This window comes from Lolium rigidum, chromosome 3 (assembly GCF_022539505.1).
Source record: "Lolium rigidum isolate FL_2022 chromosome 3, APGP_CSIRO_Lrig_0.1, whole genome shotgun sequence".
NCBI classification, from domain to species: Eukaryota; Viridiplantae; Streptophyta; class Magnoliopsida; order Poales; family Poaceae; genus Lolium; species Lolium rigidum.
The window spans coordinates 387,604,247-387,629,116 of NC_061510.1; the positions used below are offsets into that span (position 1 = coordinate 387,604,247).

At 44.9% G+C, this 24,870-nt stretch overlaps 1 long non-coding RNA gene and 7 other non-coding genes across 8 annotated transcripts; all 8 read right to left on the reverse strand.

The window, feature by feature from the left end:
• Positions 1-18,740: 18,740 nt before the first annotated feature.
• Positions 18,741-20,586, reverse strand: LOC124700746. The gene is made up of 2 exons (XR_007001820.1): positions 20,485-20,586; positions 18,741-19,040 (listed from the first exon to the last, which is right to left on the reverse strand). It is a non-coding gene; the product is annotated as an uncharacterized LOC124700746 (long non-coding RNA).
• Positions 19,143-19,222, reverse strand: LOC124704812. The gene has a single exon (XR_007003694.1). It is a non-coding gene; the product is annotated as a small nucleolar RNA SNORD18 (small nucleolar RNA).
• LOC124704861 lies at positions 19,374-19,440 on the reverse strand. Its single transcript, XR_007003733.1, has one exon. It is a non-coding gene; the product is annotated as a small nucleolar RNA Z105 (small nucleolar RNA).
• LOC124705080 lies at positions 19,501-19,587 on the reverse strand. Its single transcript, XR_007003925.1, has one exon. It is a non-coding gene; the product is annotated as a small nucleolar RNA SNOR75 (small nucleolar RNA).
• On the reverse strand, positions 19,665-19,751 carry LOC124705082. The gene has a single exon (XR_007003927.1). It is a non-coding gene; the product is annotated as a small nucleolar RNA SNOR75 (small nucleolar RNA).
• LOC124705090 lies at positions 19,875-19,959 on the reverse strand. The gene has a single exon (XR_007003933.1). It is a non-coding gene; the product is annotated as a small nucleolar RNA SNOR75 (small nucleolar RNA).
• LOC124705088 lies at positions 20,029-20,116 on the reverse strand. The gene has a single exon (XR_007003932.1). It is a non-coding gene; the product is annotated as a small nucleolar RNA SNOR75 (small nucleolar RNA).
• LOC124705076 lies at positions 20,224-20,310 on the reverse strand. The gene has a single exon (XR_007003921.1). It is a non-coding gene; the product is annotated as a small nucleolar RNA SNOR75 (small nucleolar RNA).
• Positions 20,587-24,870: the final 4,284 nt, after the last annotated feature.

Here is a 24,870-nt window from a genome sequence, read left to right on the forward strand (position 1 = left end):
GGTTAAAGAACATACTCGTGTGACAGCACCTGTATTCCTATTATTGTTGTAAGAATTCCCATAAGAATTAGCATAACCGTTACCATTATTATAAGGATATGGCCTATAGTTATTACTAGAATTGTTCCGATAAGCATTATTGTTGAAATTATTATTTTTAATGAAGTTTACATCAACATGTTCTTCTTGGGCAACCAATGAAGCTAATGGAACATTATTAGGATCAACATTAGCATCAACCTTATCATTCAAGGAAGAGGATTCTTCAACAGAATTTACCTTCTTACCTTGCGGAGCTCTTTCCGTGTGCCATTCAGAGTAATTAATCATCATATTATCAAGAAGCTTTGTTGCTTCACCAAGAGTGATGGACATAAAGGTACCTCCAGCAGCTGAATCCAATAAATTCCGCGAAGAAAAATTTAGTCCTGCATAGAAGGTTTGGATGATCATCCAAGTAGTCGATCCATGGGTTGGGCAATTTTTAACCAGAGATTTCATTCTTTCCCAAGCTTGAGCAACATGTTCATTATCTAATTGTTTAAAATTCATTATGCTACTCCTCAAAGATATAATTTTAGCGAGGGGATAATATATACCAATAAAAGCATCCTTGTATTTAGTCCAGGAATCAATACTATTCTTAGGCGAGAGATAGCAACCAATCTTTAGCTCTTCCTCTTAATGAGAAAGGGAACAATTTTAATTTTATAATGTCACCATCTACATCTTTATACTTTTGCATTTCACATAGTTCAACAAAATTATTGAGATGGGCAGCGGCATCATCGGAACTAACACCGAGAAAATTGCTCTCGCATAACAAGATTTAGTAAAGCGAGGTTTAATTTCAAAGAATTCCACTGTAGTAGCAGGTGGAGCAATAGGTGTGCATAAGAAATCATTATTATTTGTGCTTGTGAAGTCACACAACTTAGTATTTTCAGGGTTGGCCATTTTAGCAATAGTAAATAAAGCAAACTAGATAAAGTAAATGCAAGTAAACTAATTTTTTTTGTTTTTGATATAGCAAACAAGAGCTGGCAATGGGGTTCCCTTGTCATTTACTCTTGATATAGCAAAAATGCTTCTCAATTTGTTTTAATGTTTCATAGCTCATGAGGAAGTATGTGGTGTTTAACTTTCAACCTTGTCATTTACTCTTGACGGACTTTCATATGGACTAGTGGCACATCCGCTTATCCAATAATCTTGCAAAAAGAGCTGGCAATGGGGTTCCCAGCCCCGATTGATCAACTTTCACTAATAATTCTCTTCACATGTTTTGCTCTGATTCATCAGTAAGCAACTTAATTTTGCAAATAGACACTCCTCCATGGTATGTGATTGATGGAAGGCACCCGAGGATTCGGTTAGCCATGGCTTGTGTAAGCAAAGGTTGGGGGGAGTGTCACCCATAATGAAACTAAAATTCGTGTGTAAATGATGGCGTGTATTTCACACGTTCGTTGGGCAACCCCAAGAGGAAGGTATGATGCGCACAGCAGCAAGTTTTCCCTCAGAAAGAAACCAAGGTTTATCGAACCAGGAGGAGCCAAGAAGCACGTTGAAGGTTGATGGCGGCGGGATGTAGTGCGGCGCAACACCGGAGATTCCGGCGCCAACGTGGAACCTGCACAACACAACCAAAGTACTTTGCCCCAACGAAACAGTGAGGTTGTCAATCTCACCGGCTTGCTGTAACAAAGGATTAACCGTATTGTGTGGAAGATGATTGTTTGCGGAGAAAACGGTAAAACAAGTATTGCAGCAGATTTGTATTTCGAGTATTAAAGAATGGACCGGGGTCCACGAGTTCACTAGAGGTGTCTCTCCCATAAGATAAAAGCATGTTGGGTGAACAAATTACGGTCGGGCAATTGACAAATAGAGAGGGCATAACAATGCACATACATGACATGATAAGTATAGTGAGATTTAATTGGGCATTACGACAAAGTACATAGACCGCCATCCAAGCTGCATCTATGCCTAAAAAGTCCACCTTCAGAGTTATCATCCGAACCCCCTCCAGTATTAAGTTGCAAAGCAACGGACAATTGCATTAAGTATGGTGCGTAATGTAATCAACAACTACATCCTCGGACATAGCGCCAATGTTTTATCCCTAGTGGCAACAGCACAACACAACCTTAGAACTTTACGTCACTTGTCCCAGGTGTCAATGCGGGCATGAACCCACTATCGAGCATAAATACTCCCTCTTGGAGTTAAAAGTAAAAACTTGGCCAGAGCCTCTACTAGTAACGGAGAGCATGCAAGATCATAAACAACACATATGTAATAACTTGATAATTAACATGACATGGTATTCTCTATCCATCGGATCCCGACAAACACAACATAGAGTATTACGGATAGATGATCCTGATCATGTTAGGCAGCTCACAAGATCCAACAATGAAGCACAATGAGGAGAAGACAACCATCTAGATACTTGCTATGGACCCATAGTCCAGGGGTGAACTACTCACTCATCACTCCGGAGGCGACCATGGCGGTGTAGAGTCCTCCGGGAGATGAATCCCCTCTTCGGCGGGGTGCGGGAGGAGATCTCCGAGGATCCCCGAGATGGGATCGGCGGCGGCGGCGTCTCGGTAAGGTTTTCCGTATCGTGGTTTTTCGCATCGGGGGTTTCGCGACGGAGGCTTTAAGTAGGCGGAAGGCAGAGTCGGGGGCCAGACGAGGGGGCCACACCATAGGGCGGCGCGGGCCCCCCCTGGGCCGCGCCGCCACGTGGTGTCGCCACCTCGTGGCCCCACTTCGTATGTTCTTCGGTCTTCTGGAAGCTCCGTGGAAAAATAGGCACCTGGGTCTTCGTTTCGTCCAATTCCGAGAATATTTCGTTACTAGGATTTCTGAAACCAAAAACAGCGAGAAAACGAGAACTGGCACTTCGGCATCTTGTTAATAGGTTAGTTCCAGAAAATGCACGAATATGACATAAAGTGTGCATAAAACATGTAGATATCATCAATAATGTGGCATGGAACATAAGAAATTATCGATACGTCGGAGACGTATCAGTAAACAAAAGAGAAGAGGGATGATCTACCTTGCTGGTAGAGATAACGTCCTTCATGGGAGCCGCTCTTGGAAGTCCGGTTGGCGAGGTAGTTGGTGTACCCATTACCATTCGTTGACAACAACAAACACCTCTCAAAATAATTTTACTCCTGTTTTACAAATGAAAAGCTCTAGCGCATGTTAATCCCTGCTTCCCTCTGCGAAGGGTCAATCTTTTACTTTTATGTTGTGTCTCCATCCTTTCTTTGAGCACTTTCTTGAGAGCACAAGCTGTCATTCTTAGTATAATATGCTTGTCTCAAAATATGATTGATTGTGGTATAACTTTGATGCTTTTATCTTTGACAATCACTATTTCTAGTCTTTCTATGAACTTCGAGAGGTGCTCGAGCATTTATGTTTTGCTGATCAAATATGGGCAAGCGAGATACCACTCTATCATACTCTTTTATGAACATTGCAATCCTGCTTATATACATGATTCATGATGCTTATTATTAATTGTTGGTACCTTTCCATGATTGACATAGCTATTGGATGATCTTATTTGCATGTATCTTATTATGAACTGCCTAAGTGTTAGACATAGCATGAGAATATTTACATCATATGAACAAATGTGTTCGTGAAAGTTCTTTTATCGCTCAGTTGTTAACTGAATTGCTTGAGGACAAGCAATAAGCTAAGCTTGGGGGGAGTTGATACGTCCAAAACGTATCCACTTTCCCGAACACTTTTGCTATTGTTTTGCCTCTAATTTGTGTACTTTGGATGCAACTAACACGGACTAACGCTGTTTTCAGCAGAACTGTTGCAGTGTCTCGTTTTTGTGCAGAAATCCAACTTTCAGGAAAAACCTCGGGATTTTGACAGAAAGCCCTATTTTCCCAGAAAACTCACGGAGCCAGAAGGGCAAGTCAGGTGGAGGCCCGAGGGCCCCACACCCTACGGCGGCGCGGCCCAGGAGGGGGGCGCGCGGCCCTAGCGTGTGGCCCCCTCGGCTGGGCCCCGATGCCCTCCTTCGGACTACTTATCGCCCTCGACCTAAAAACGCACGGGAGGAAGTCGAAGTCGCCAGAAACCCTCCAGAACGCCGCCACATCGCGAAACTCCGTCTCGGGAACCAGAAGTCTCCGTTCTGGCACTCCGCCGGGACGGGGAATTGGAGGAGATCATCGCCATCATCACCACCGACGCCTCTCTATCGACCAGCCATGTTTCCCCCATCCATGTGTGAGTAATTCCCCCGCTGTAGGATGAAGGGGATGGTAGGGATTGGATGAGATTGGTCATGTAATAGTCATAAGATTGTTAGGGCATAGTGCCTAGTATCCGTCGATGTTACTTTTATGATATTGTTGCAACTTGTTATGCTTAATGCTTGTCACTAGGGCCCGAGTTCCATGATCTCAGATCTGAACATGTTATTGATTCATGAAGATATTCGTTGTTTATGATCTTACCTGCAAGTTGTATACACATGTCGCTGTCCGGAACCAATGGCCCCGAAGTGACAGAAATCGGGACAACCGGAGGGAATGGTAGTGATGTGAGGATCACATGTGTTCACGGAGTGTTAATGCTTTGCTCCGGTACTCTATTAAAAGGAGTACCTTAATATCCAGATAGATTCCCTAGAGGCCCGGCTGCCACCGGCTGGTAGGACAAAAGATGTTGTGCAAGTTTCTCATTGCGAGCACGTACGACTATATATGGAACACATGCCTATTGATTGATTAGTACTTGGATACCGTTTTATTATTATCTGCAAATGCCCCTGCTTTGACTGTTACATGAGTTTCTCTCATCCATACAACGCCCGTTCATCCGTCCCCGTGCCTACAGTATTTTAATCCTGATGTTTACTATAATCACTACTGCTGTCTCTGTTACTCTGCTGCTGTTATTTCACCACTGTTACTGCTACAAAACTGTTACTACTAATAAACTCTTGCGAGCAAGTCTGTTTCCAGGTGCAGCTGAATTGACAACTCCGCTGCTAAGGCTTTCAAGTATTCTTTGTCTCCCCTTGTGTCGAATCAATAAATTGGGTTTTACTACCCGCGAAGACTGCTGCGATCCCCTATACTTGTGGGTCATCAGTAGGCTGGGGAAGCCAAAAGTTCCCCATGGTTATTGCGGTCTATGATGGGTTGCAGCTACCGGCGAAGGAGTTTATGGTACGGGCCCAAAACTTTTGTCGTGGCCGGGGTCCATCCTTAATTGGTATAACGGGGCCGGCGAGGACCCAGGGTCGGGGTATGCAACAAAGGGTGGGTGTGCGAGGTAGCGGAGGAATATGATTGGCTATGACCTTATACCGGGCCTCACACCGAAGGAAGTGTGGACGGGAAAGCTGCCCGGTTGGCATCAAGGTTAAGATCTCTTATGGGTAAAGCAACACACCTCTGCAGAGTGTAATGAATCGTGACCTGTCACTCCCTGTTCCGGGATTTGGAACTGCGAACGCTGCCGGAAAGGAACTCCATGAAGTTCTAGTAAACCAGTGAAGGCTGACGGACATAGCTCTTTGGAATAAAAGCAACCTCTTGAAGAAATATTTATCAAAACCTGCATTGGTATTAGACTTTCTGGTCTAATATCGTAGCTAGTGCATTAAACACCTCTTTTCTATAATGAACTTGTTGAGTACGCCCGAACTCATACAACTCTTAAATCCCCTGCTTAGATTGTCTGAACCATCTGGAAGAGGACAACGACAACCCTGAAGGAGCCGAAGTCATCGGCTATGAAGAACCAGACCTCTCTGGAGGTGTTGAAGGTGTAGACTACCTCATAGTCTACGGAACCGGGGAGGGTCCGGAGGAGAGCAAGCTTAGACCGATCAAGTAGTAGTAGTATTCGAGCAGTACGAACTCTAAGTACTTAACTGCTCGAGGGAATAAATGTATAATCTAGTAAGACTTTTATATTGTAAGTTAAGTTGGGTTCGCCTCGAACCCAGGAGTATTCCTCTTAGGACCCAAGAGGAGCTCCGAGATGATATGTATATGTTGTTTGTAATAATAAATGAATGAGTTATGGACCTGCTATGTTCTGTTGTACTACTCTGAGGGATGTAATATTTGCGGATTGGTACTTCGTGAATGTTATATCAACGACTGGCATACTACAACATGCAGTGATATGCAGGGTCACCACAGTCGCGTCCCCCGAAGCCCATTTTTGTACGGCGTGCCCTGATACGGTGTTCGGCGCCCCGAGCCCGTCCCCGTCCCACAGGGGACGCACCGGGGACGCCGGACACACCGAAAAGCGAGGCAGGGAGTGGCGGGGCTGACTCGTCAGCGGCACAATAAATTTTAACCTAACCGTCGCCTACCTCACGACGGAAGTTATTGGCGCGCAGCGATGGTGCAGTTCCCGCAGCGACGGTGCAGTTCCCGCGAGCCGCGATGGACGCGTCCCGTCGCGCCTAGCCCTGCGTGCCGGCGTTAATGAGCGCCACCGCTCCTCCGCCTCCCTCCGGCCTATAAAAGGGCCGCCTCTCATCGTCCCTCTCATACACAAACCCTAGCGCATCTCTCCCAAACCCTAGCCGCCACCATCTCAACAAGACTCGACCCTATGTCTAGTAGAGGCGGAGGCCGACCTCGCGGCCGTGGTCGTGGTCGTGGTCATGGCCGCGGCAGAGGTGAACGCTCGCCGTCGCCTCCCACGCCGTCGGCTTCATCGTCGGAGATGGACGTGGAGCCGGACGTGCTGTTCGAGTTCGTCCTCGTCCTCAAGGGCGACCCGCGCGGCATCCAGAGGCTGCCGGACTCCTTCGCCGACTACGTCGCCGGCGACGACCGCCCGCGCACGATGCATCTGCGGGAGGCTGCGTGCGGCTACTACCGGTGGATCGTCGACGTGATCTACGACGCTCGTGGCAAGATGTACCTCAACATCGGCTGGGAGAAGTTCGCGCGACACCACAGCCTCGAAGCCGGCTTCATCCTCATGTTCTCCTACTTTGGCGACAGGGACATGAGCGTCAAGGTCTTCGACGAGACGCGCTACCGCCGGGACTACCACGGCGACATCACCGACGAGGAGGACGGCTGAGTGTTGTTTCTTCGCAGCGAATACAAGCACGGAAGTTTCTGGATGTTCGCCTCATCGGTAGAACTAACAAGGGCACCATCCTCCCGCTGGATTTTCCAGTTTAGGTGACTGGGTGTGCCCTCGAGTGTTCTTTCTTAGCAGCGAACACAGGAAACCTTCGATGCACGGCCTAGTTAGGTTTAGTTTCTTTGCAAAATTTTATATTTGTGTCCACGACGGTTCAAACTATGTATTAGTTTGTGGAAAACCATGTTCCAAACTGTGTCTTCGTGTAAACCACGTTCCCAATTATGTATTAGTTTGTGAAAATTGAAATAAAAATATCAAAAAAAATATTTTAAATGTTTGGGGGAGGCGTTTGGGGGACGCGGCTGGGGAGCGACGTCCCCCAAAGGCGGCACGAACAAAACACGTCCTCCAAACGCTCGATCCGACGCGGTTTAGGGAAAGCTTTGGGGACGCGGCTGGAGATACTCTAACGCCCGCGGCGAATAGGATTTGCCGTGTTTTAGGGATACATAGTTAATTGCTACGATAAGTGGGATCAACATAGGCTTAAACAGGCCCTTAGTTCAGATGGGCCTTGCTGGGGCCATAGCCTTGGGTATAATTAGCCCGACTCCGTCTGGTGGGCTGATTCGATCCCGAGTCCGGTTAAAAGTCTGGCTCCGATCGGAGCAGAGACGCCTAGAGTTATAGATCGAGATCGACACCCCAACGCCGCCTGCGACCTGAATCCATCTAACTTCTACCATGGCCGACGAGGAGAAGGTGGGCGTCGAGGAGGGTCCGTGGTGCTGGGGGCGATTCGGCAGCGAGCGTCTGGCGGCGGTGACCAGCGACAGCGAGGATGGTCCGCTGACCATATGCAAGGCGAAGGAGGCGGAGGCGTTTCTGGAGCAGGACAAGGGGAAGGCGTCGGAATACCCGTTCCGGATTCCTCTGGCTCAGGGAAAAGATGAGGCGGCGTACCTCGACTCGATTCTAACCTTTCTGGAGCAGGACGAGGAGAAGTCAGACTACACGATCAATGCGTTTCTGGAGAAAGAGGTGCAGAGGATTCTTCTGGAGCTGCGCAGGGAGGAGGAGCCTCTGGGTGTTCTTCTGGAGCAGCACAAGGAGGAGGAGCCTCTGGGTGTTCTTCTGGAGCAGCACAAGGATGAGGAGCCTCTGGGTGTTCTTCTGGAGCAGCACAAGGATGAGGAGGCGCAGGGTGTTCTTGAGCAGCGCAAGGATGAGGAGGAGCTGCAGGCTCGCATACAACTGTACAGGGAGATCCGCAGGGAGTACGACCCGGCGAATGAACTTGATGATGAGACCTTGGCCCTCTTTCTCGCACATGATGCATGGGCCAAGGAAGAATGGGCAAAGAGTGAGAGCAGGCGCCGCAAATATATCGAATCCGTCGAGGAGCGCATGATTGACCTTGAAGCATCTGATCTGATCTGATCTGATCGAGAGGAGGGCTCTTGAATCCAGCGAAACTGATGAACCACAAAGATTTATACGCACGGATGAACACCACATTAATTTGTCTGCTTGCTGTCACAACTGCAATGTAGAGGTAGTAGTGTTAGTAAGTTGATTTGGACCATGTTCAATTTCACGCAAATAGGGGCGATTTACTCTTCAACTGTGATAGCAGCATATGTTTCTTTTTTCTTTGAATTTACTACTGTATCTGCCTAATCATGTTGCCGTCTGTTTACTTCAGATTGTTTCCTCTGTCGTCAGCTGCATAATAGTACAATTTTGTCGTTCATGTGTTCTGCTTCTGCTCCATCTTTGTAGCTGACTCCCTTCTATTGACAAATAAATTTTAATCAAGTTAAAGACAAGACCGAACAAACAATGATTAACCACTAGCTACCCAAGCACAAATTCGACGCACAGAGCTGAAGATGATTAACCAGCCCGGCAGTCCTCAAAAGCGCAATTATCATCACCCACAGCCCACAACGCAATGGCTTTGAGTTCAGCGCAGACAACTTTCACTGCATTGTTCACCTTAATAAGAACAAATTAAAAGTCATAGTCGGCCCAGCTATCGCGTCATACACAAAACATGCAGCTCTAGCTTGTTTACCGCACGTCATGCTGATCCACTTGCCACCACCACTGTTGTTCAGATCATGCCACCATCCGCCGGTCTGAAGCCAATGCAATGGCACCAAGCATCCATGACAGGTTCTATATCCCACGCCCTCGGTTACTTATTGCGTCTCATATGACGTGACGTTTGTATGTCTACTTTGATAGCAAAGGCGACCGTCGGTCTTAAAACATGGCACGTAGAGGATATGTGACAGGGATAGGGAACACTGCAGCACCGAATTTTGACCTGCAACTTAAGAAACGAAATAGAAAAATTCTAACAATGAATAGTACCGAATTTAAGCTGGATTACTAATTTGCACAATTATCGCCGTTGTCACTATATTTGTTCTTTTTAGCTTCTAGAGTTCTACACTGAATTGGGATTTTTTTATTGAATTGGTATTCTATAGACATTTCTACAATGTAAAACAAGAGTCGAGGTGCACTAGCTGCAACACAGGTGGCATAGCAGATACTTTCTTTCTGGTGATTGAAGAACAAACCATATACGTAGTACGGTGCTACTCCATCCATTTTACATGGGGTTCTTCTTTATGTCAGTTACCTGTGACCACTAGTTTGATCAAATATTTATAAGTTACGTATTATAAAAATTATACCACTATTGCTTTTTAAAAATACAAGTACAATGGTGCACTTCTTAGGCACATAACCCATGTCTCGTCAGTCAAACTTATAGTCATACTTCAAATTTAGAATATGTGTTCACCATGTAAAAGGGGAGAAGGTGCAATTACTTAGGACCTTCAGTAACTTAATAGTTTGGGCTACATTTACCAATTAACATTCTACATATTGATGCACCGTCTAATGGGTTCTTGGTACACACATGGAAGTTTACCATGTGGTCGAATATTCATTCTCTAGTTGATCTTCCTTTTATACTATTCTGGTTTCGAGTAATTTTACCTATCATAGTTTGCGGGTTGTCCTTTTGGCGTTGAGGTCTAACTATTTTGTGCATGTGTGTGCATCTATGATGCAAAGGCTAGTGTTTTTAATACCAATTAATGCCGGAGAATTCTTATATTGATTTTTCTAAATCTATGCCTCTCTATAAAACCATCAAACTACTACTGACTTCATATATGACTAACCCTTGTGATGGTTCAACTGCGTGCTTATTTAGCTCTTTCATACCAGTGTAGGTTAGTTTGTTGAGCTACATTACCAACCCACAAGCTGCACTCGATCAAATTTGATCTACGTCATTAAGGTTGATATTGGTCTTAGGATGAATCATTCTAAGGAAGCAACACATATCAACATGAGGTATTGAGCTGCAATACGTATGTGGAAACATATACATACCTTGTTCAATTGATAAATTACTCGGAATGAGTGATCTCAGAAACCCAATTATTACAACATGGTCATAGCTCACAACAGGGTTTTTTTTATTTCACTACTCTCGATATTTTGCGCACTATGTTGGAACATATTGATCATATTGTATACATAATTACTCATAGTTTTGTGATATTTTATTGTTTGGCCTAGGCAATTTAATATAGATTACTAATATATGCTAAGAAGTCTCGAGTTCAAAACCCACTAAAAGCAATATTGTTTATTAAAAAATGGTGAATAATTCGTCGTGATATCAATACATGTACCTTGGTTGAAAAGGCATTTTTTCTCTTTACTTTCCACCCCATCTAGATATTACAATAAAATCATTTTGTGCCACATGTGTTATGTCTAGTAATTAACATACTTGCATGGTTGTTCTAACACATACACATGCATTTGCAAAGATGGTAACAAGAACATGGGAACACGTTCCTTGTAGAAAAGACAGAATCTGCATCAAACTTTATACGAATTTGGTGATAGTCATAGCCCAGATCGATGCGCTACATAGTTTCATGTGTGGATTGGATGATAGTGTTATCCCAATTTTATACAGATTATACATTCATGCTTGTGGATCGATGTTTTCATATTAGAATTTGTTAATTCAACTTTTGTGCCTAACGGGTTATGGCATCGTGCCAAGCATGTAGGACTAAGTGTGTGTCTATCTGTTAGAGGCGGTTCAAAATCTAGTGGAAACAGATACTTCTTTTTTCATACACTTGTAACCAATTTTGTTTTCATTTAGTGTGTTAACCATTTATTAAATATGTTCTTTGTTTTGTTTTTGGTTCACAGATTGTCTCATGCAACTTAAGGTTCCAGTTTAACGAATCAACAGGAGCGATGATGTAAATTGGGAGTCCACTGTCAATATCTAGATGACAACTTTTAAGGAGGTTTTACCTTAAGAATAATCTGTTACTCTACTTTTTGGTAAGGCGATAAGTATGTTTAAATTGGTTTGGCTAGTTAACTACAGAAGATCCTCAAACACACCTTGTCATCCTAACATCATATATAGTTCTAGGCTGAAAGTACTTCTAGAAAGAACTCCTTCCATAAGTTAACCATGTTCCTCTAAAATGATGAATCAGTGCTCGAGTTTAAAATCGCCGACCATCCCCACTCCCCAGCTACTCTCTCCACACTCCCGGGGATTTCACTTGCGGCATGGCAGCTCCGGTTAGTAAAAGGGTGCGTAGGAGTAGGAAGCCACATTTGATAATGTCCCAGTACTTTATAGGACTGAATTACTCGACCTAACGGACACGGCTCGTGTGTATGCAATCTCCAGAAAACGCAGATGCAAAGTTGATGATTCATGGCATTAGACCATTGGAGAGCAAATGTGAAGGAGCGTATAACTTCAGTCTGCTAGTTCTCCAACATAAGTGTCGATCTCCCAAAGAGTTCAGGATTTGAAGTGTTCAACTTGTGAAGAGCTCTCTGGGCATTTGCATTCACGAGGCCAAGTAAGGTTCAGAAAGGTAATAGGGGATCCCATAGGGGATTCCCCGAGTTGGTTGTGGTGGTGCAGTTTCAGAGTCGGTACAAGTTTCACCAATCGTGCAGGGAACGAGTTATATCTCGTTAACTTTTCTATTCCGTGTCGATCGGTGTCATCTATGGGTCCTCTTATTTTGATGTCCTACTCAGCCCTTAGAGAAGCCAAACTCCGGCTCCTAGCCTGGTATGACTCCAACTCCGACTCTGGCCAGTGCCGTGGTTCCGACCGCAGCAGAGAAGCCAGGTTTCTTCGCCGGAGTCTCCTTCTTCTCTGCTCTATTCCATAATCTACATATAGGCCGAGATCGACACGAACGCCCGACTCCAGTCCAGCGCCAATACGTCCAACTCTGATCATGGCCGGTACGGACGGTTACACTTCCACCAACCACATGGCGGCGGCAACGGAGGCGTCAGACGAGTCGTTCTTGGCACAGGGAATTATCCCGGAGCAGGCCTCACCTGCGGCGGCCGCAGCAGGTGGATACGTCAAGCCTGGGCGGGTATCCCCGGACCTCGTCGGCTTCCTCCTCACCTTGAAGAGGGAGGTGCCCACCAGCGACCACCTCGACGACCTGACCGGCATATTCCCGCCGGAGTGGATCGAGAAGAGGAAGCAAGAACACAAGGAGAGGGTGGCGCTCTACAAGGAAATCGATGACGACATGGAATTGTACCAGGATAAGATCCGCAAGGAATTGAGCGAGCACGGCTTCATCCAGGCCAAGAAGGTTGATGACGAGCGGGTGGCCAGCTTTGCCAAATTGGAAGCATGGGGCAAGGAACAGTTTGCAAAGAGCGAGAAAATCGAATACGATGAATCTGAAATGGGAGGACTAAGGAGCTCTAAGATGCAACGTGATTTGTTTGATCAATTTAATTGTGAATTTGTGATGGTGTGCTAAGTTAAGCGAATTTGTGTCTGCATACAATTGCAGTTGTTATTCTGTTATTAGTAGAGTTGCTTTTGGATCAGGTTTCATGGTACTGGGGTGATTTCTCGTCTAGTCTGCACATGCCCCTTTTCCTTGTTAGCCATGTCCATCTTCTTGTTGCCTTTCTCTATAAATGCCTTTCTCTAGGTTGGTTGTTGGTTTTGATTTATTACTGATGTAAGAATATTTTCTTTACAAGTGACAATTTTCTGTTCTATTCCCATTCAATTTTTGAACCCGTACATATTCAAAATTATTCATATTGTGATTTTTGTACACGGTTTAAGAACACACCATGTAGTTTGACATTACACTCATATAACATCTCAGACACTGTGGCGTGTGGCGAGGGGCGAATAAAGTGACAAGATTTACTAGCTTGTATGCCAACATATGTGATAACTGGCATGTTCAGCTGAGCTAGCTAGTGCCTTTAATAATCATAATTTATGTCATCCACCAATTGTAAATTTTGCTCTATACGTATTCTATATATGACCATCCAATGCCTACTCAGTGTGTATATGACTAGCCCTTGTGATTGCTTGTACATTGTTGCCAGATGAAATTGCTAGACCACGCCCACAAGCAATGCTTGATCATATCATATGGTTACGACTTCAGAGTCTATCCAGATTATCAGTTATTTGGAATGAGTGGCCCCGGGAGAACAACTGAAACGAATTAATAATGTCAGTGACGTCAGTCGATGCTGAGAAGAAGAGAAATTTTACGGTACCCTGCACTCCTCGGAGATAGGTGGGAGTACCATTAAAATTTGATCCGCCGTTTAAGAGGCCAATTTAGTCTTTTCTCACCAATCAAATTATACCCCAGATCTGCATTCGTTCCAATCATCAATTGAGCATGCCCCCGCCTACAACACCTGCACGTGCGTCGCACCAACTCTTCACGGGTTTCTTCCCTTGATCTGAACGGAGCAATGTTGTTAGGGCACTCGTTGCTCTTTGGTGGTGGACTCAGTTTCTCCATGTAGAAGCTTTCAAGAGGCCAGGGCCACGGCCTGTGCGCCATGGTGTCGTGATGCGATGTGGTGATCAGCGCCTACCGGCCAGCGAGTGCATGTGCTGATAATCGGCGAGTCAAAGGGGCGTTCATTTGTAATTATCTTTGATCTACAAGGTCAATCATACGTAGATGCGTGTACGGGAAATACATGTAGTCCCCTTGTTGTATTTTGATTGGGAGATGTAGAAATTTGATTGGATCATGTGGCCTTAATTGATCAGCGCGTTGTTCTTCACAACGACACCGTCGCCTACAAGTAAACGCATCTAGTCTTCTGATCAGCATGGGCGTCTACTCATGCGGCTTCAAGATGGCCGGCTCCGCCATGTGTAGGTTCCCCAGAAGTGACAGCAGTAGCGGGGCGAGCTGCAAGCTATGCTGGGATGTTGCGGCACTGTCGGGATCGGCTGGCGATCGCGGACCGACGGCCTGACATTACGTCAAGGATAAAACTTGTCGACACAACAATGGTGCATTTGTTAACCGTCGTGCCCCCCCCCCCCCTCTTTTTTTAATCCACCCACCTAGTTATCATATGTTCATTAACTTTGCAATTACGGTTTTACCCCCACGAGCGAGGGTACTCCACAACATTAGCTTGTGGTACTCCATAACTATTGTTTTGGAGTACCGGCGAATTCTGTCCACTGGATCTGAAGAAATAAATGGTCTAGTATATTATTTTGTGGGTACTGCAAAATTCCTTGAGAAAAACATTGCACTAGTGGGATGTCCTTATTCGCAATCCCCTTGTTCTCTCTCCATTAGATATAACCACTTTTCTTAAGTAGCTTTGCTATGCTCTCTAGGTTTGTGTCATATGGACAGTGTGAAGTACTTTAGTTTTGACTTCTAGCTCTTCTTTGGTACGTGTCTCATTATATGCCGAGTAAATTCTCTCCAAAAGGTAAGCAAGACGTTGTTCTTCTACAACAATAGCTAAATAATAATTTGCTTACTAGGGACCGTGTCGGTTAGGAGTTCGTTCACCCATATGAAAAGTAGAAACAAGATTAATGGCTTGCCATGGGACTTCTGGGGATTTGAATACATATTTTTTGGAAAAGGGATTTGAACATGTGAAGAGTAATCAAGTTGAAATAGGGTTCACAAACCAGGAGAGTGACAGCTAGAAGAATGAACACATCCTATGCAAGAAAATCGATGACGAGATGGCATAGTACAAGGATAAGATCCGCAGGGAACGGAGTTAAGGACGGTTGCGTCCAGTTCTAGCAGGTCGACGACAAATGGTTGATCAAATGCTCCAAGTTGAAAGCGTGGGGCAAGAAGTAATTTGCAATGTGCAAAAGAATCGAATACTCTAATTCCAACGTCGAGGACTAACGAGATCTAGAATCTAACTTATAAAATGATTCATTTTGTCCATCTATATTATTGATCCTTCCCTGTCTTCACAATTTTTTTAGATCATCTTCACAAATTGGTATACATATACATATACCATCTATGACCATTTCCAAAAAACAAATCTGGCAAAACTGCACTAATTGATGGTTCCGTCGCCCCGACACTATCACTGATGTGGAACCTCAATGTTAACGGTTCTTTACAATGTTATATTACAAGCGCTAATTATAAAATTAAGCATGTCACCTAGGTAGGCAACATTATTTCGCTGTGAATTTTCAATAGAGTTATAAGCAAATGAGTTTGAAGAGCACACCATGGGGCTTGTCATTGATGCGATCAGGCAATATTATGAGGTATTTATCATGTGGTGCGCAGGATGAGAGAAATGTTGTACATTTACCCAGCTCATACGACAGGATGAGAGAAATGTTGTACATTTACCCAGCTCATACGTCTGATTTAAGCCATCCACCAACTAGCTTTGCGCTATATATATGTTTGTATACTAACCATCGAATTACTACTCCTCCTGTTTGCTAAGTATTCCAACTTCGTGTCCCTTTTAATCTCTTTGCTTCTAGTGTACATCATTATTGGAAGCGAGTGCCAGACCACAGCCATGCACGATCAGGACCTATGCGTCACTGAAATTGTTGCTGGACTCACCTTATTCAGAATGCAGTTGTTTGGAATGAGTGGCTTCGGGAAAACACATAACACCGGGTGGTCTCTATTGGCAACGAGTGCGTCCAGTAGAGCTTCTAAGGTTGACGTTGTTGCTATGAGAATATTTGGTTAGGTCGAACCTACTTTCAGCAAGAACCGCGTCTGCTGGCTTGTCCGTCCACATTTCCACCAGGGTACATCAGACAAGTCCCGGATTACACAGATCAGCAGCGTAGTTCAGTTAATCTCACAAATCAGCCCATCAACGCCGCTGTGGAGCAGAGGTCATTCCCGGAGTTGGTTCTGCCTCAGTTTCGGACTCAGTACAAATTTCACCACATTTTGAAAAAAAATACTCCGTAGTACAAGTTTCACCAATCGTGCGGAGAACGCGCTATCTCGCCGGGATCATGATCCCACGGAGGAGGAGGAACTGGTGGCCATCTGAGTCTGCCGAAGCTTGGCGGGAAACGCTCATCGCTAGAAGCTAGTCATCATCAAGAAGAAGACACGTAGTTGGAGTGTTGGACTCGATCGATCGGAGCGAGCGAGAGACAGGTCTCCAATACTTATAAGTGCTTCATCCAGGAATAACGTAACACTCCTCAAGAGTAGGGCTGCAGGCAAAAGTTAGCTGAAATCTGAGAGAGAAAACACAAAAGAGCTGAAGAAAACCAGTACCGCAATCCACCTGCATTGCAACCCTACTCAAGAGGCGTAGTTGCAGGGCCTGTGTAGTTGGACACTGATGTAATTTGAGAACCTGTGGCTACTATCTTATTCTGAATGGAAACAGCAACAGCCCTCAATGTGATTTCGGCATGAATAGAAACAAATATGTTTGTCCTGGTTTTTATAAGGCAACAATTACACCGTGATATCGTCAAAACCTGTTTGGACTTTGGACATACATTATTTCTCTAAGGAAGTTGAACTTAACAAATACTGCTGAAACTATGCAGTAAGATTATGCCTCATCCAAATGAATCTCTAACCAGAAGATAACAAGTGGTCACGGTCAATATATGTCAAATTGTTTCTCTAAACTCCATGAATGAAAGATTTGAACTAACAAGTTAATGGGACTCCGCTCAAGGGAAAAACAGTTGAGTGTATGGCGTGCGTGTGTGTGCACAGTAGGTGGACTACACATAAAGAAGGAAGAATATCACACATGCCACAACATTTTCTTAGCACCCTCGTCTGCAGAAAGGACTTGGGCACATGAGGAATGCAATTCACGCCACATGCCATACCATCCAAAATGTTGCGATTGGAGTACTCAAATATAGGACCAGACCTTGTGATTGCTCAACTATTCAACTTTGTGTTCTTTTAAGGTCTTTGATTCTAGTGTATACTGCTATTGGACGAAACTGGTAGACAACAAATATGCACGATCATGACATATGTGTCATTGAGATTGATGGTGAATTCACCTTATGCAGATTATAAGTTTTCTTTTTTGAATGAGTGGCTTCAGGATAACATCTAACACATTTTAATAGATGTGCACAACCAGCTTTTCCATATGCACTCTCCTCCTCTTCTCCAGTAAACGTAAGTACTTATCTCTTCAAATGTTTCTCGTCTCCGGTTTGTTACCCCTGGTTAGTTATCAATGATAGCCAATCTTGAGCAGACCTCGCATGACACCAACTTGTGTTGCTAGTTTTATTTTGTTTCCTATAGGTCTTCTTCCTAATGTGTATTTAGTATGTCACCCTAAGCCAATTCTCAATATTGCCATTTAAAACAGGGTTTTTTTTTCAGATTGGTATGGTTTTCATCTTATCGGTTTTGCTATGTCTCAGTCAACTGAGAATTCTTTAAGTCTCAGTCACTCACAAAAATGCATTTGAGTTGCACTTTTCTATCAAAAAAGTGTAATTGTACTTTTCTACTAGAAAAGTGCAACTGATCCGAGTTGCATATTTTTTTGAACTGCAGTTGCACTTTTCTAAGGTGACTGAGTCTTAAGAAATTTTCAGTTGACTGAGACATAGACACACCCTCATCTTATTTGTTATGCTCGATTTGTCATCCCACAGGCCTTGAAAAGGCATGCACTTGCACTCCCCAATAATTACGAAGTGTCTTGCTGAAAAGTAGGTTCTGCCTGGCAAGGGGTACCTGGAAGGAATGCCGCTAGCATAGGGACTCGCCTCATCCCGGACGATGACGAGCGGGGGGGTCCTTGCCCTATGGCAGGGCCAGTGTGGTAGGTGCAGCGTGCCCGAAACGTTGGTCGCCGAGCTTGTCACTGTCAATCCAAGGCCCCGTGCCATGCTCCTATGTCCACATTTTGCACTAGATCCCTTGAGGCGTGCAGTTTCTAGCCACAGCTGATGATTAATCTGGCTCGACCATGAATTCACTAACCATCTCCGGCCACCACAGCGCGTAAGCCTGCTATCCCTAGACCTCGTCAGTTTTGTTCCGACTATGAGGGAGAGCCCCAGTCCCCCACCCCAGGATCAACATATTCGAATTGAGTGGTTGGATCAGGCAAATATTTGGCAGAATAGGCCAAGCTGGAAGCATGGAGGTGACAGATAAAAGAATTACAACAACCTGCGCAAGTTACCTGCCACGAAACAACAGGCAAAGCAACCAACCAATTAACTCGACAGAACCAGAGTTAGTAAAATATATTTAGAGTCTAATATTTCATAAACAGCACAGGATCCAGCAATGAAGGAAAGCATATGATAATCCTCATATTACAAGGGTTCAGATCTCCTACATTCATAACCTACATATCAGGAATCAATAGGCCTAAACAAAGCACCATCAGGAACGAGAAGACACCATCATCCCAATACAACAAGGCAATCATGCAGGACTACACTTCCCCTTCTTGTTTCCCACCTACTTTGATCGCTGCCTCATCTTTCGTCGCTTCCTCTTGAGCCTCCTCATTCTCTTCTTCTTCCACTGAAAGTCAATGGTGGACATAACAGCTCATCAGTAAGCAGGAAAAAAGTTGACTGCACACATATAGATACCATAATAAACACAAGGTACAAGTACGAGTTTAGAATCAGTGAATTGAGTGTTTCATTGGAAATCATCACAAGATATCAGAAACACGGACCAATTGTTAATCATCATTTTCCAAACTATGAAAAATCCTTTCAAAACAAGAATATAACAAACAGCAAGAGGCACAAGTGTACATCATGTAGCTGACATAACAAGGAAAACAGTACTGTAAGATAAATCTTGTACAAAACAAAGCAAGTACATACTAAAGAGTCCATTTGACATTCAGAATGAGTAGGAGGATTTTATCATCAAATAGGTCGGACAACAATTGCATTCCTCATTATGTCAACTACAAAGAATTAAACCAAAAACTGCTACAAAAAAGCTGGCAAAGGTAAAGACTAGCGCGTCCTCTCAGACAAATGCCTCGTTTGTCCACATGGTGTAATAGAATGGATTACATCAGACTCGTCATCTGTTTTCATCATCATAGAGAACAGCTAGCACAGCAAAACCAACTATTTACCTAACGAAAGAAGCAAGACAGACAATACAGGAGACACTAATAGTTAATTCTCTCAGACAAATGCCTCGTTTGTCCACATGGTGTAACTGAATGGATTACATCGGACTCGTCATCTGTGCTGATCATCAAAGAGAACAATATCAGAGATTTGAGTGACACAGGCGGCCAAGCAAACCTACTCCATCAAACACACAAGCAATACCCTATACCTACAGGGCAGAAACATCACAAGGAAAAGGCAGACACAAATAAACAGGTTCTCTCAGACAAATGCCTCGTGTTGTCCCCACGGTTGAATGGAATGGATTGTATCGGACATCTAATCAGTGTTGATCACCGAGAACCACATTAACAATAATCAGCAAAAACGCAAAAGTAGCCCTAGATGAGCACACTACATCTGCATCAATGTTCTCTCAGACAAATGCCTCATGTTGTCCCCACGGTTGAATGGAATGGATTGAATCGGACATCTAATCAGTGTTGATCATCACCGAGAACCACAGACAGAACGAGCAGCAGAAACAAAAGAATTTGGCATGCACAAGAACAACTAGCGAACGAAGAACTGTAAGGGCTGACTACTACATCTAAAGAAAATAAAAGTTCTCTCAGACAAATGCCTCGTTTGTCCACATGGTTTAATTGAATGGATTTCTTCAGACTCGTCATCTGTTTTCATCATCACCGAGAACAATAAACGCAAACACAGCACGCAGAAACATGACCAAATCGCGTACAAAAACACATCTAGACCAGAGCGCGAAGCAGCACGCTAAATCTGAATAACGGCAGCATCGCGCGACTAGATGGCGTCGTGCAGTGCGATCTATATAAGGCAGAGATGTGAGCAGAACGGGATCGAACCTTGGCCCTCATCGCGGAGGTGGTGGCGCAGCACGCGTTCTCTGGGTCTCAGTCTCGGCTTGCTGCGGCGGCGGAAGAGTACAGGAGAGCTCACGCGTGGTACTTATAGAGGTTGGAAAAGGAACCCTAACTGGGCTGGACTGATGGACGGCTCAGATCGAACCCTGCTGGATTCCTATAAGGCCTTCTTATTTTCTAAACTCTATGGGCCTTGTGCATTTGTGCGATTAAGAATTTGGTGGCCTCCTGGATTTGGTTCGTATATTCATTTTACAAGTTCCGATTGGTATTTACTGCTCGTCATCCTCTCTCTCACCCACTTCCTATATGCCTACATAAAAGAAACCACTTCCTCCTCTGTGTATAAAATAGCTGCCAGATCACCTCTAAATCCATTATATACACAATATCATATCTCGTTCATGGATGATCCATGGGCGCTCTCTACCTTGAGGGCACACCCATCTCCAATCGGTCACACTATTTTACCACTGTTTTGACATATAGGCACGGGAGACACGAGGAATGGATGAGACACGAGGAATGGATGAGACACTCGTTGGTAGAATGTTTCTACAAATTCAGCACAGTACACCATGTGTTGTAGCCTAGGATTTACACGTCGAATAGTACCTAGCATGCAGTTCGTCCCAACAAGAAGTTGCTAGTAGAGGCGAGCAAGAGCATGTAGCAGAACTTGCCTCCTGCGTCACACACGGGATATGGGCAGTGCGATCTGGTGTGAGTACCAATTTTTTCCAAGCTCCTATACTCCCCAAAGCATGACGGAGAAGAAACGGCAATGAGGGTAGAAGGCGTGTCTGGGCTCGAGCATGCCGCGCAAACCTAGTCCAATCATATCTAGGATAGATGTGAAACTATGACGAAGACAAACCAAGTCACCGTCGCCCAACTTTCCAAATTTACACTAATAGAGGCCTATATATGTGTCCATTAGCATATAAAATATCTTCACTGCATCTGTTGGCCCTACCTACAATTACATTCAAGCTTCGCCATAGATCTAAGATGCCTAACACCAGAAACATGAGAAAGAGGCCACCTTGAACGATGAAAAACAAGAGGTTGAGCTCCATCTAGCTCCCTAGCAATGCCATGATTGCCCAGTGAGAACTGGGAAGCCCCTTGAACGAGCACTAGCTAGTGCAACGGCAAGATGGCGTGGTTCCGCTAGCTGGATCAAGGGGCACTAAGAGCAACTCTAGCAGACTCCTCAAACCGCAAATCGTAAATGTCCGCTTGTGGGTCGAAAAATTACCGATTTACAGGACGAAAAATGCCTCTGCAAACCAGACCACATAAAAGAAGAACGTAATAGCACATTCGAGCATCTTCCTCTTCTCCTACGTACAGCCACGACCGGCTGCACTGCCCCGCCCTCCGGCCCGCACGGGCCTGCTCCCGCCGCCCTGCCCTTCACCCTCGTGTGTTGTCTGCCCCACCCTCCGTGCGAGTGTTGCTCGCCCTGCGCCCCCTGTGCGCCGTCGTCCGCCTTGCGACCCTTGTGCGCCGCCGCCCGCCCTGTACCCTCTGCACGGCTCCGGCCTCTCTGACATCGACCGCGCGTACCCGCGCGCCAGCCAACCGCCCCTCAGCCGCATGTGCGCGCCGCCCGGCCCCTCAAACCGCTCGCCGCTCTGCAGCTCTGCTTGTGTATGATAGCTACTGTTGCTCGGCCAGCGGCCAATCCCGACGAGCTCCGTTCAATTTTGCCAATCTCCACTGGAATTATGTTGGAGTTTCGCTGAAATTTCGCCGGACTCCGGCGGGTTTATCAGGGAAATGTGTTGACGCAAGCTGTTGCAAGCGCGTTGAATGTACACAGGTTGGCCTGCAAAAACGCCTTCGAAACTCCAACTATACAGATCGTAGGCTCATATACGCGTTGGCCTGCAAAAAAAATACAGGTTTAACCATTTTGAGGTGTCTGATCTATACAAAAAAAAAACACCCCAAACCCTTAAACCAGCCTACAAATTTACAGGTTTAACCAATTTAAGGGGTCTGCTAGAGATGTTCTAATCAGGTTATTGGACAAGACACCTTCTTGCAACGAGCGGGTAATATCTAGTTGACACTCAAAACGTCCAATATCCCGGTGATACGTACCCATCATGTCTTGTCCTTGTCAGGCCAGCCCATGCTCGCTCGAAGCGGTTTCAGGAGCTTCCGGACGGTTTTTATCTTTTAATTTTCCCGCGATTTATACCCATCGACAATTGGAACCCCATCTGGTTACACATTGTTTTGTTCATCTTTGTTAGGCAGGCCTAGGCTCGTTGTGACCAGTTTTGGGAAAGGCGGACGCTAGGCGTTGGTCGGCCGATTCTATCCGGAAAATCGGTCGTCGGTGCACCCGTACGATGGCAGGGCATGGGACCATACGTACGTTGGATGGTTCAGCTGAAGAAACACCGCTTTCACGTGCGGACAGGACCACAAACATCGCATCTAGCTCAGGAATCAACCCTCCGACCGATTGTTTTTCACGTTGTTGCAGCGGCGCACGCATTGTGACTTTTCTCCTGTTGAAATGTTCCCACTATGGTTGCATGCAGCTTCCAGAAGCCTAAGAGCAAGAACAATAAGAGAGTCGGCTGCTGGCTCTATAGCCATGCCATGTCACCTAAAGCCATATTAAAGCCTGAGTCATACAATGGCTAGCTATTAGGCTGGATGTTATGTTGTTTTCAATGAAGAAATGACTACATGTGTATATCAGCTGATGTGATCTACTGTATGCTGTATCTTTATAGCCATTTCAACCAACATACTCATTTACTAGCCACGCCAGGAGGATATACCAAGGCAAACTGATTCATCAGCGACAACAAACAGATGTTGCATAGCACCATACCGACTCTTCAATATTAAGTGAGTCTATATGGAAACATTAACCAGACGTAATACTAAATAAGATCTTCGGAAAACAAACATTTAGGTCTGATCTTGATGACAATGAGTGACAAACTAACGGCACTTAGCACCATGACATCGACACTTAAACAGTACATGACACTTTAGAAGAAAGGGTGAACTAAACAAAATACCAAATATGGTCTCCAGCGAACGAAGACATTTTGATCTTGACACGATAAAGGCACAAAGCCATAGTTGGAACTTCGGTAGAAATGAGCAGCTAACCATTTATCAACAACCTTCAGCCACTGTACCAAAAAGAAGGAAACATGAACAAGGGGTAAATACAGGAACAAGGAGTAAATACTGGACCTGTATTGTTGTGCTAGTAATGTAACCAGGGAGCCAACATGCAAAAAAAACCTTACCAATCTAAGATCCTCTTGTTTTGTCCATGGCAAGCATTTTTCAGCCCTTGCTGCAGTTACATTCATATGCTTTATTTTACTCGCTGCTGCAGGTAATTTTACTCGCTGCTGTACGAAAAAGTAGGAAAAATGATCAAACCTAAGTCTAATTTGCGGATGACTTCCAAGTGATGCTATTTTTTTTACGAAATGTATTTGCTAAATTTTTACTGGAAGCTCATTTAAATAATAACCAGCACAGTTGACAAGTAATATGTTGGTCTTGTTAGCAATTATAAATGATTTTTTGCAGGTAGCAACACTACAGGAATGGGAGCCTATGCCGAGGGCCAGGCTATACGCCGACGGCCAAAAGTCGGGGCCGTCGGCGTATGGCCCGGCCAGGCCAGCCTCCCCTTCCAACACTCGGCGAAACGTGGCCGTCGGCGTAGCGACCTCTACGCCGAGGGCAGCCCTCGGCATATCTTTGGCCCTAGGAGTAGACAGGGCTACGCCGACGGCAACCCTCGGCGTAGGCTATTTTTTAAATTTGTCTAATTTTGTAAAAATCATAACTAATTCATATGATGTCAGAAAAAATGCGTATGAGGTATCAAAATGTTCAGAAAAACATCCTCTATCCGTTTATGTCAAAATCATGCATATTTGAATCATGTAGAATAACATGTTAACATAGAAACAATTCAATCACTTTCTTATATGTTTTCAGGTTCCTGTTTTAGCCAGATGGCAATTTAAACGAAGTCGGAAAATCTCGCGGAGCCGCATGGCATCATTTTATGTGTCCTAGTAACCACTCCAAAAGATGGAATTGGGATACGACAATTATTTTGGAAAACCCTTCACGAACAGGGCTATCATGTCCGGATTTCTATGGCTTTTAGGGCAATGAGTAGGAAACGGCCTGTGACACCGCATAGTTTGTCGGAACGAGACCATATTTGGCACGTGCGTGGTCCCTGGGATGGGAAGCAAGGCTCCGGGAGCGCATTTCCAATCCAACCCATGGGCGATGGCTTTTTCATTTTCGGGATGCCAAAACAGTTTTTTTTTGTGAAGGAACTACATGGGGCGCATT